The sequence below is a fragment of the Protopterus annectens genome, chromosome 5.part0 (assembly GCF_019279795.1).
Source record: "Protopterus annectens isolate FY-2018-M chromosome 5.part0, PAN1.0, whole genome shotgun sequence".
Lineage (NCBI taxonomy): Eukaryota > Metazoa > Chordata > Ceratodontiformes > Protopteridae > Protopterus > Protopterus annectens.
In genome coordinates, this window is record NC_056735.1 from 1,740,692,406 (window position 1) to 1,740,704,700 (window position 12,295).

Consider the following 12,295-nt stretch of genomic DNA (forward strand, 5'->3'; position numbering starts at 1 on the left):
GGGCAACAACCACTTTATTTGTAGATGAAACAATGACATATAAAGTTGTTTGCTAGCAGCAACCTCTTCATTAGTTACAGATTTCTTTAATGTGGAATTTAGATGACTTTTATCTTCAGAGATTGTGCATATTTACTGATACTGATGGAAATGTAAGTTTGAGTAGACTTTTATGATGTAAATGTTTGAGTAGACTTTTATGATGGAAATGTTCTGAATTGGGCAGTTTTGTCATTGTTGGTGCATGCATTTTGTCACATTGTTTACTGGAAAAATGTTCAAAACAATACATTTAAAATGCCCTCTAACAACTGTACTGTATTGTACAAGGAATATAATTTAATAAAATCAGGAAGGTGTATCAAAGAACGTGTGTATGTTTCGTGTTCAAGGGGTCTATGATTTGAAAACAGCCCAAAGTTAATCTTTATCTGCCACTGGCAAAATGTATTTTCTTTGAATGTGGGTTTCAATGCTGTTTCAATGAATGTGAGTTTCAAGGGCAGAGAAGTTTTAATACTAAGTCTATTTTCATTGTGAGACTGCATTGCTTTGTTTAGCAGATATCTATTGGGGTCTGTGCTGTAAAATGCAAAATAAAACTTTCAAATGAAATCCAAATCATTGCAGAAGTAAAGCAGTATGCACATTACAGTGTTTATGGTAAATGGGGCGAAATAACCAAGGAATGGGACATTGGAATGGCTGCAGGGGGAGGCTCCAATTGACCATGATTTTGTGAGGGGGGAAGGGCAGAAAACTCAAACAGCCCCGGCTGAACTATACTTCTCAACTGTTCAGATTTTTGCAGAATGAATAGATTTTTTGCTTCTTATCTTTGGTTTGTTCCTCATAAAATGTGTGGTTTTCTGGCAAATCATTTAGGAATTAAGTCACTACATAATGACAGACATTGAGTTTCAGACATTATAACCTTCAGAAAAATGCATGCTAAAGCAAGACCTGTTATTCTATCAACTGTCTTAAGTTTATACAAGAGCATTTTTTAGTACTGTTTGTATGTTCCCCCAATATATTTATTTGGCCTTGTTCAGATTTCCTGCATTAAGAGGTTGAGAGGTATGTGCAAATAAATCGCTTTATAGAATTAGGAATATCCAAACCTCTCAACTGTTCCCAATTTTGGCTCAAAATGTTGCTCTCCCCCCTAATAATTCCTCCGCAAAATGGCAATTTTGGAAGAAAACATGGAGGGTTTACAATTATAAATAATTGTAATGATCAGAGTTACTTTTATTTCAGAAATGCATGTAGAAATGCATGTAGATGCTCTTATTTTGTCAGCTGCTCAAGTTAACAGTACTAATATTAAAAAGGTGTCCCTTCTTTGACAGGTTCTCAGCTGTATTGTGTGGCAATTTTATATTTTTGCATCACATTTTTGGTCTGTTTTTCATAAAATTGTGGTTTTCTGGCAAATTAGTGACAAATCATTAATGACTGAAGTTAGAAAATAATGGCAGACATTTGAGTTTCAGATCTCATATCCTTCAGAAATTTCATACTAATGCAAGACCTACTACTATTCTATTGTCTTTCTTAGTTTATAAGAGCAATATTTAAAAATTGCCCTTATTTTTGGGCCTGTGTCCCACTTCTATGTATGGCTTTGTCCAGATTTCTTGCTCTGAGGTTGAGAGGTATGAGCGTCAGAGCCATCATAATCAGCCAGAGACATTTCAAATTGTGACATACTTGTTGCACCCCACTCCCCCATGTAGTGACTCTGGATATGTCCAAGCAAGGCAAGGAGTAGTTATGCAGTGTAAGTGTGCAGAGTATTCCCCCATCCAAGGTAGACACAAGTACGACAGTGGCTTTTCATCTGTTCTTGATTTTGCAGAATGTTCTGGTTTTCTGTCATATTTTTATACTGTTGATTTATGATTCTTATTATTCAGAAAATGCATGTTGTCGCAGTGCCCTGTTTGATTTGTGTTTAAGTAGCAATGCTTTAATGACCATCAGGTAAGCTTTCCTGAGATTGTAAGATGCAAGTAACCTTTACTATGTTTACTGTTAAATAATTACCAACACCGAAAGCCTTTTTTGTTGTTGCTATGCAGAGAATATTTACATTACTAGATAATGTACAAGCCTTAGGTATTGAAATGCATATGACAATATTTGTAATAAAGGACAGGATAACAGTATTTTCAGAAGCTCATTACATTTGTTGGAGATTTGCAGATATCTTTGCAGGCTTTACCCGTAAACTAAACAAAATGTCAGTCTATCATGTGTGGTCCATAACCTGTGCAGTAATCCTTTAAGCAATTTATCTTGAGCTTGTTTCTTGTTTGCTGTTCATTTTTCACTTTGATCATGTTTTCTCCATGAAACAAGTAGATAGCTGTTGTCAGGCAGCAGGTCTTTTTTTGGATAAGAAACATTTTTACAAGTGGGGGTATCACAGAGATTTCTACTTTCAGCATGTTACTTGGCACTTTTATAAAGCTGAATATAAGTTATAATAAGAACTGCAGTGCAAGGAGAAGCTTGTTTTTATTTATACTTAATTTTGACTAGTATTCCAGTAATGTATTTAAAAAGTAATTTATTTTTTCATGCCTCACAACTTTTTTATTTCCATCTAGATAGTAAGTAAGCTGTCATGTAGCCAATGCATTGAAATATTTTTTTTTCTACACTTCATTTTGTCTTGCTTGGACTCTCGTAATGATGGTTTGGCCCACAGGGCAGCGTATTTAAAGTTCCAGTTGCGTTTTTGAGCATAGCTCCACCACTTTCTGGTTGGCCACACCTCTTCCCATTGGCTCCACCCATTCAGCTGTCTCCTGCAGCCCCCCTTTAATTTGAAGTCATCAGCCACCACTGGGTTTTGTACTGCAAAGACTTGCTGCATATCAGTCCAAATGAACTAATGTAACTGACTCAACTGACTTTTTCTGAAATAGTTCTTAATAATACCAAAACCCTGTAATGTTCTACAAACCTCTTTGGCCTTGGTTTCCAAGCCTTGTAAGAGCTGTTTGTTTTCAAAGTACTGCACACTCTGTTCTTATCAGTATTTTTCACTAAAGATTATTCTATTTACTGAAACTATATGGAAACTGTGAAAGGTTGCTTTAGTATGACTACATTTCTAGACTCATGCAAAAAAAATTGTATTTTTGTACATTTAGATAATATCTAATCTAACATCTAACTCCTTCCTTCTACAGTAAATCCCTGACCCTGAAAATTCCATTCCTGAACTTGACCATAACAACTCCTCCTTCACCCACACATTCCATCCCTAACCCTCAAAAATGAATTGCCTGCCTACAATGCACACTCTTTGTATTTTACCTCAGAAAACAGCACTGATCTCTTTCTTAGTGTTAAATTGTTATGTTACTTCCACACAGCCTCATGCATACTGTAACCATGGCCCCATTTCACTTACCCATTTAAGAAACCGATAAATTAAAACTAGTTCTCATAGCAAATATGAGCTATAAGGGTATGGAGGTCATGAGTATGTTATTTATTAATCTCTTTATACATATGTTGATAAACATGCATAAGTCTATATATGTTTTATATACACATGTAGGCATACACTTTGGCTAGCTTTAGGGGTTCCATATCAAGTATGAAATTATATAAAATTCCATTTCAGGAGAACTTCAGTTTTCTACATCTTGTTTACCGGTGGAAATTATGATCCAGTCAGTGATATATTTATGAACACGGACCGAGATAAGTCTGCTTAGGCAGAGCTGTGGTAAGGAAATTTGGTATCCTAGCTGATGTGGCCATATTATGCCCGCTGTTCATGTCCCAACCAATGCCAGCCGCATACCAATACTCCTTCAACCCAGTGTCTGCCCAGCCTACCATCTTAGTATTATGTTGAAATTTTACAAGTATATTTTTTTCTCAGTGTTTAACTCCGTGTCTGTCAACATTCAAACATTCCCCTATTGAACTTAAGCTTGTTTGTTCTTCCCCTGCTGGATATCCCCAGCAAAGAGGTGAAAGTCACCCCGAGGAGCCATCATTTAATGGCGATGGGGGTAGTTTGTGACCCTACTTGCATCTCGGCACTGAAAATTCCACCGTCACTTGCAGTTTAACTACATCACAAGGTTTCTTTTCTTCCTATAATATGATGGTATGATAAACCGTTTACTGCTTTTCATGCATTAAAATAATTGAAGGAAATAACTTGGAGTGGCTTTCATTGGGATTGACCTACCTGTGTGCGTGGCTCAAGTGGGGGTGTTTCTGGAGTTTGGTGTAGGTGAGGCTTAAGTGGCACCGAAGCACTACTTTGCCTAGGGCCATTTCAGCTAAGGCTGGCCCTGGTGACCACTACTGTCTGTTGAATGTGAGAAATTCAAGAAAAGCTTAACTTTTTTTTCCCCATAGTGCTTCTTTAAGCTTATGGTTTTGCTTTCTGCTTGTGTTTCCTACTGCATCACAAAGACATGCCATAAGTGAAATGGCGATCCTGTCAATTAAGCATGTGCTGTATGAGTTTATACGTGTCTGTAATGGACTAAAGTCCCAGTTTTCTTTTTTCAGAATTGCATTTCACTCATCAAAAGTACTATAAAAATCGTTCATTAAGTGTAGTTGCACAAGACATGACAGTGACTATGCTATTCACAGTTAACAAAGAAAAATAAAAAAAAAATCTTAAAAGTGAAAATGCAATTTGTTCAGCACCATTTTTAAACAACTTTAATAAAATGGACATTGAATAACAGCAATAAGGCATCTAAGAATGTGTGTTATTGTACAATAATATTATGCCAGATTGGCAGAAACACAGTTTTGTTTTGTGCTTCATCCATTGTAAGTTGGTACATTACTACACAATAACACATACCCTGGTAGGTCATTTTGCTTAAATGGTGTCATTGGTTGTGAAGAATTAGCCTATAAAGCTGTTCATCCTCAATTTGAGTCCCAATCCAAAGTCTCCATGTGCCTCCATTCTCAAAATGACCAAGTCCCTTAAATGGTGCTCCCAAGTCAACCCTCCAAAAAGGAAAAAAAAATCTCACTGTTCCTGTAGTGCTTACCTGACTGGCAAAAATAGATAATCAACAAAACAAAGTGTTCCTGTCACCAGCTCTTTCTACAACCTATAAAAGTAATTCCTTTATTGTATCTATCAGTCTCAGTATCTATACTTGGCAATTGCCATTCTTTTAAAGGGAAGTACTACCCTGTTTCTATCTAGTCTGCTTCAACCCAAGAACAAAACTTCACTGTCAGATTGGGAGAGCCTGCCAGCCCGTTATGTATATGAAAAGCTAATGCGATGCAAGCCATTATACATTAAAATATTAACTTTTACTTATTAATTATTTCCTTGGCTTCTTATGTACTTACTTATCTGCATGGTCTTGCTCATTCCAACGAATTACAAGACAAAGATAAATTAGTAAACACATTTCTCCATCCTGTAAGTAAAGAAAACTACTGCTTTTATTGTTTGCATATGTGGTGTGTGCACGCATATGTGCATGTGTGCCTATGTGTGCATTTAAGCCTCTTATTTTACTGCAGCTTGGACACACTCACACACTCATATTTTATGTGTGTGTGTGTGTGTGTGTGTGTGTGTGTGTGTGTATCTATATCTATATCTGTATCTATACACACGCACGCACGCACACACACACACACACACACACACACACACACACACACATATGTGTGTTTGTGTGTGTGTGTGTTTATATAAAACCCACAGTCAGGGTAATCCTATGGGCTAGGTTTGTAGAGGCACCAGGGCCATTAGCCTAGTACACACCTATGAACCTATATGTAGACTGTAACAAGGACAGTTCTTTCTTTTACATTTTATTTTTACTTCATTTGAGTAATTTGAATTCAGTAACAGTGGCCCTGGACTGTAGTGTAGTTCCCTCCCAGCTGACTCTTGCTGCCTTTGATAAGTAGTAGAAAGGAGTAATGTACTCGTATAGGGGTCTGATGTCAGTCACATAGCAGAGCTTAGTTTACTGGACTCCACAGAAGTGGAATCCTCGGAAATGATATTGTGAATTGTGTGTTTGGGTGGGGGAAGGGTGGAGCTGCTTGCTGGGGCACCTCTTGTTGTAAACAAGGGTGTGGCCATCATGTACAGCAAACTCCTTCTCTGTGGACCCAGCAGCTGAAGATAACGAGTCATTTCAGCTGTTCTTGCTGGCCATGATCAATTTGTTAGGCAAACAAGCTAAGCAACCATTCAATGCTGTTGACATTTCAGCAGCAAGAACTGTGAGCTTGCAATTTTCTACAGTAACGACTCACAGAAGGAGGGACTTAAAACTGGAAGCTGTGGAACTAAAGCAGACAGCTAATCAGAGGAACTGACTGCAATATAACAGTCTTTGCAGTGCTTACTGTAGTTAGACACAGACAGAGAAATGTTTCCTTTACATTAGCTTAGCACTCGCTGTTAAAATGAACACTGCTCTTGTACCAGAACAGTGGGTTTAGGACATAGTTATCATTTAGACCAGCACAAAAAATTACAAGCAGAGTAAGGGAAAACAGTAAAAAAGAGTCACTCAGCTGATCTGCCAGTCAAAGTGATTTGGAAATGTTAAAGACAGTAGCTCCTCCTATTAATAATATCCCAGTCATTTTAATGCAAATAGTAATAAAGGCCAGGCTATGTTCTCTGTTATTATATCCCATGAAAAAACAATACAATTTCGTAAAATGCTGCACAACTAACACAGTGAAGTTCTATTCATCACAAACATAGCCTTGAAATTTGTATTCTGTGACCCGAGTTGATAAGAACTACAGTTAAACAGACAGAAGAACATCTCTGGTTCCTCCTAACTCACAGCATTTATGTGTGAAGCACAATGGATGCAGATTATTTTACTGTTGGGTATTAGGCAGCCTAATTTGCTGTGTACTCCACATTGCTTAGCCCCTTTATATGCTGTAAATTAGAATATGCATAGGCCCACCCACCTGTTGTAAAGAATGACCTAATTATACATTTTAGCAGATTTAACAACTGATGTCTCCTAAATTAAGATTTTGCTCTACTCTTATATATTACAAACAGCACATATTTCAGAAAATGTTAAGGAATACACGATTTGAAACACAATGCAATAGTCAAAATAGCTGGCATTGTTATTCAGTTTAATATTTTTTTCTATGCTAATTTATTATCCATTCCAATTTCCGGAAACCAGTCAGAAGTTAGTTGCTGTGCAAACTCCAGCTACAGTTCATATTCTCAGAGAAGACTGCCGCAGAGCACTTAGTCATCTGGTTTGTTTTCCTTTTAGGGTAACTTCTGCAAGAAGTCTGCAGGTCTCCACATAAAAGTACTTTTTGGGTATGTAATGTTTATTAATAGTGCATTGCAGTGCAATACAGAGATGTTACATGCTTGTGCAGTTTAGCAGGAATTATCAATATTTTGAAAACAGAATTAGAAAAAATGCAATCTTAACATAGACTGTTGTTCTGCCCCTTTCTTTATGAATTTCTCCCTCAAGCAGCCCCATTGTCCTAAGCTGGGTGTCCTTCTCTCATTCACAAATATAAAGATCTTTAGCTCCATTTGCATTGTGTGATAAATCCTGACTATGACCCAGGCCGTCAGTGTTTGATTAGTGGCAAGGGTGTCATTTGTCTTGTGTATTCAAATAAGACAATGAAGACTGGGTGTTCGTTTAAGTAGTTTATTACACACAAACACAACAGGATGGATGACTGGAACATTATAGGTTCATAGTTTACTAAGCTAACGGCCACAAGGGCCTTTTTAAGCCTAGCCATGCATCCCAAATCACTGACAAGTTCTGATACCTTTGATATGTGTAATCATGGGCCTGGGAGATTAACCATTTACAGGTTACCTCTGTCCGTTAGAGACATAGGTGCCAAACCAGGGATGAATTTCTGGTTTCCCATCCAATTGTCCAAGTTGCACTTGAATTGGGTTAGGGAGGAACTCTGCTTCACATGGATGGGGAGCCTAATCCATGTGAACTTAAACAAACTAACTGACTGACTGACTGCTGCACACATACATGCTTTTACTCCGGCTGCTCATTCAAAATGACACTCTTGCTTGCACGTGCTCAGTACTTATATGCACGTGCTCTTAAAGGTACAACACGCAGTCTGATCTACACCCTCCCTCTTTGTCTATTCTGTTCTGCAATGAAAATGATAATTGGAAAAACAGACAAATTATACAGATATATATAAACAATAACAATCATGTCCAGGTTGCTGTGATTTTGGGATTAGGTCTTGAGATACGACTTGACCTCATAATATAATAATTAGAACTGGGTTTAGCAACAGGGACAGTCACTGGGGAATGTTCTTCTTCAGGATTTTCAGGGATACATTCAGGAACATGACAGACAATGAAATGTTCTCTGGAAAAGGAACATTCGATGAATTACTCTGAAAATTACAGTCTCTATTACAGACAAGATGCTGTAACACTAGCTTGGACACCAGTAGGGAATGTTTCCGATTCCACCTGAATTCCATCCCTTGCCACTCAGTGATGCACAATCTCGGTTCCTCACACAAATGTTTCACAAGTCCTAGTCGATAAAATCCTTTCACTGTCTGCATCTTCACTCTCTCTCCTTCTTTTAATGGATTCATATGCTTGCTGGTTTTATCATAGTAGGAATTTTTGGGACAAATGATTCTTTAGAAGTTCAGTTTTTACTGCTTTGTTGTTTTCAGCACTTGGAGTCAACAAATTTTTACTGATAGTAGTGTGGTTCTGGTTTGTCTCAACAATATTCTCTGGGCAGGTAAACCAAGTAAATTGTCACGAGGAATGTTTTGAGATTAAGCAGATTAAGAAAAACATCATTATTTTCATGTTTAGACTTCTCCAACAGCTGTTTTGCACTTTGAACTGCACGTTCAGCCAGGCCATTTGATTGTGGATATTCAGGACTATTACTAACATGAACAAAGTCTCACTTTTCAGCAAATCTCTTAAACTGCTGACTTGTAAACTGTGCACCATTGTCAGAAATGACTTTGTGTGGACTACCATGGACAGAAAAATGTTTCTTCAACTTCATAATGACAGGAAGTAGGTCAATAGCAAACCAATTTGAATAAGAGTCTGCTAACACCAAGTAATGTTGACCATTCCATTCAAAAATATCTGTAGCTACTGTTGATCAAGTTAGTTCAGGAATTTGGTTTAGCTGAAGTGGTTCTTTTAGTTGATGCAGTATAGTACTGTTACAAACATAACAAGCTGAAAGTTCTTTCTCAATATCTTTTGACATAGAAGACCAAACTACTAGTCCTCTCACCCTTCTGTTGGTAGAATCAATTCCTGGGTGGCCATGATGCAAGATTTTAATATACTCTTGTTGCAAGGATTTTGGAACAATCAATTTTGGACCCTTCATGATGATACCATCTTCCATCAAAATCTCATCTCTGTAAGGAAAATACTGCTACACATCCAGTGGCAAACAAGACTGTTTGGTGGTCATGCACAATTGATAAAGTGGTTGAGCTTCTGGAGAATTGAATCTGTGTGAGTTCTGAGCTCATAAAGACACGTGGAAGAAAAGTTTCTCACTTCCATAACTTCAAAATCAGGTTGCTCATTTTCATGTTGTTTAGTAGTTTTTCTGGATGATCTGGATAAAGTCTCAGCAAGATAAAGAAGATTGCCTTTTGTATAAACCAAGTGAAAATTGTACTTTTACAATTTCAATATCATGTGTTGCAAGCTTGCAGGAGCTGTGTGCACTGGCTTTTTTAAAATAGTAACAAAAGGTTGGTGGTCAGTTTTAATTTGAATAGGTCGGCCATTAATATAATTATGGAATTTCGAACATGCAAACACAATTGCCAAGAGCTCTTTCTCTACTTGAGCATACTGCATCTTAGTTTGGGTCAGAATTCTGGATGCATAGGCCTCTTGAAGAATGACTGCACTGAGATCAAACTTCGGAGCATCACAAGAAAGAGTGACAGGCTTGTGAACATCATAGTATCTTAAAGTGGGTGGACTGGCAATTCTCCTTTTTAGGACATCGAATGCTCTTTGGTGTTGTTCCAACCAAGACCAAGTTGTATCCTTGTGTCACCTCTCTTAGTAGTGCTGAAAGGGCACTCAAATATGGAATAAACTTGCCCAAATAGTTGACCATACCAAGAAAACATTGTAAGGAGGTGACATTGTCTGGAGCTGGCATCTCAAGAATTGCAGTTTGCTTTAAAGGATTTGGTCATAAGCCTGATCTGGTAAACAAATGACTCACATAAGTAACTTCTTGTAGCCTGAACTTGCATTTCTGAGGATTTATCTTAAGATTCACTTCATGAGCACGTTTCAGAACTTTCTTGAGATTTCTATCATGTTTGACTTCATCATTGCCTCCTACAAGAATATCATCTACTTATAATAGCACATGGATATTCAGAAAACATTTGCTCCATCGCACGTTGAAAGACTTTACTGGCTGACTTTATCCCAAATGGCATTCTCAAAAATTTGTACCTTCCAAATGGTGTACTGCAAATGATTAGCAATGAAGATTTTCAGTCAAGCAAAATTTGCCAAAATGAACTTTTTGCATCTAAGACAGAAAAAGCAGTGGCATTTGGCATAAGAGTGGCAACTTCCTCAGCTGTACACATTGGAGAATGAGGTTGTTTTAATGCTTTATTCAAATCTCTTGGATCAATACATGTTCTAATATCATCTGTGCTTTTCTTATGAGCTACCACCATGGAGGATACCCATTCATTTGGTTCTTCTACTGGACAATGGACGCACCATTCTGTCTAGCTTAACTTTGACTCTGCCCTTCATGGCTACTGGAACTTTCCGTGCTGGTCTGATAATGGGGCTTACCTTCTGGTCTAACTTCATGGAGTACACAAGTGGGTGTTTGCCCAACTTGTCTTCGAAAAGATCAGCATAGTCAGAAAAAAAATAGTTTGTGTGAAATTTACATAGTTACACATGCTTACACGGTGGACTTCTGCATAAAATGAAAGCAGTCCCATTTTCAAATTGTCTTTGAGACCTAACAATGATTGCACGTGTCTCTTGACTATATAAAATTGCAAGTCATAGCTGCTCCCAGCAGAATAATGTGAAAGCACTACTGAGCCTTCGGTTTGAATTTCTTCACCACCATAAACAGCATGATTTGTAAACTTTGCCAGATCAAGCTTCTCGACAGCTTTTACTTTGGCAAACATTTTTGCTGACATAACATTGCACTTTGAACCACTATCAGCTATGAGCTCTATAGGTCTCTCATTAATCAGAACAGTACAAAATACTTCATTATTTGCCAAAAAATCTACTGCATTGACTGCTTCATCAAGCACAGACACACCATCAACATAAAAAGTAGGGTAGTTTTCTAAGTGATCAGCTTGCCTCTTCGAATGCTCTCTTTTAATAAAAGAATGTGCCCTTTTGTCCTTTACCAAATAAGAAACCCTCACAGAAACAATAGTAAATATGTTTCAGCCACCTTTCTTGACCTATCAAAGGCCTTTGATATGGTTAGACATGACTTTCTGATCACAGAACTATCTGAATTAGCTCTTTCTCAATCATCCAGAGTGTAAACGTATCTACAAGCACTGCACCTATGAGGAACAAAATACAGAATGGTAGAATAACAAGAAGAATAAATGATTAGCAAAGCAAGGCATCCCAGGGTCAGTACAGTTTATTTCATCTTGTATCTGGTTTGGTTTACTGACTGACTGGCTTGACTGACTGACAAACATTACAGATGAGGACAATGTTTTTATACAATCTTGAAAAATACAGCCCTGCCTCTTTAGACATACATTGTGTCCAAATAAGGTTATACATTTATTTAAAATTGCTGTTTTAAAAGTTACTACTATAACAGGTTTCTTCCCCTTTTAGTGACAAGTACAGAGTCAGCATTCCTTTCTTCAGCTTGCTTTATCAACATATGTTCTTACTGTTTAATTGTCTATCACAACATTTCTAATGAGAAAGGCTATTTATTATTTTTACAGCTACAGTTCATATTTACATTATTACTGTTGTTGAATAATTCAGAACTGATGAAAGTTTGCAACTCACAAAGTAGTACAATACAAAAGCTTAATAAAAACTTCATATAAGGTCTGCAGCTTTGCAGCATGTATATGCAAGGCACAACATCTGCTCCTGTCATTCATTCTATGGATAATGTGTGAAATATAACAATATACATTTCCTGATTCTTTGATATTAATGGCATATATGTACATTTTACAAATCATGTATTTTACA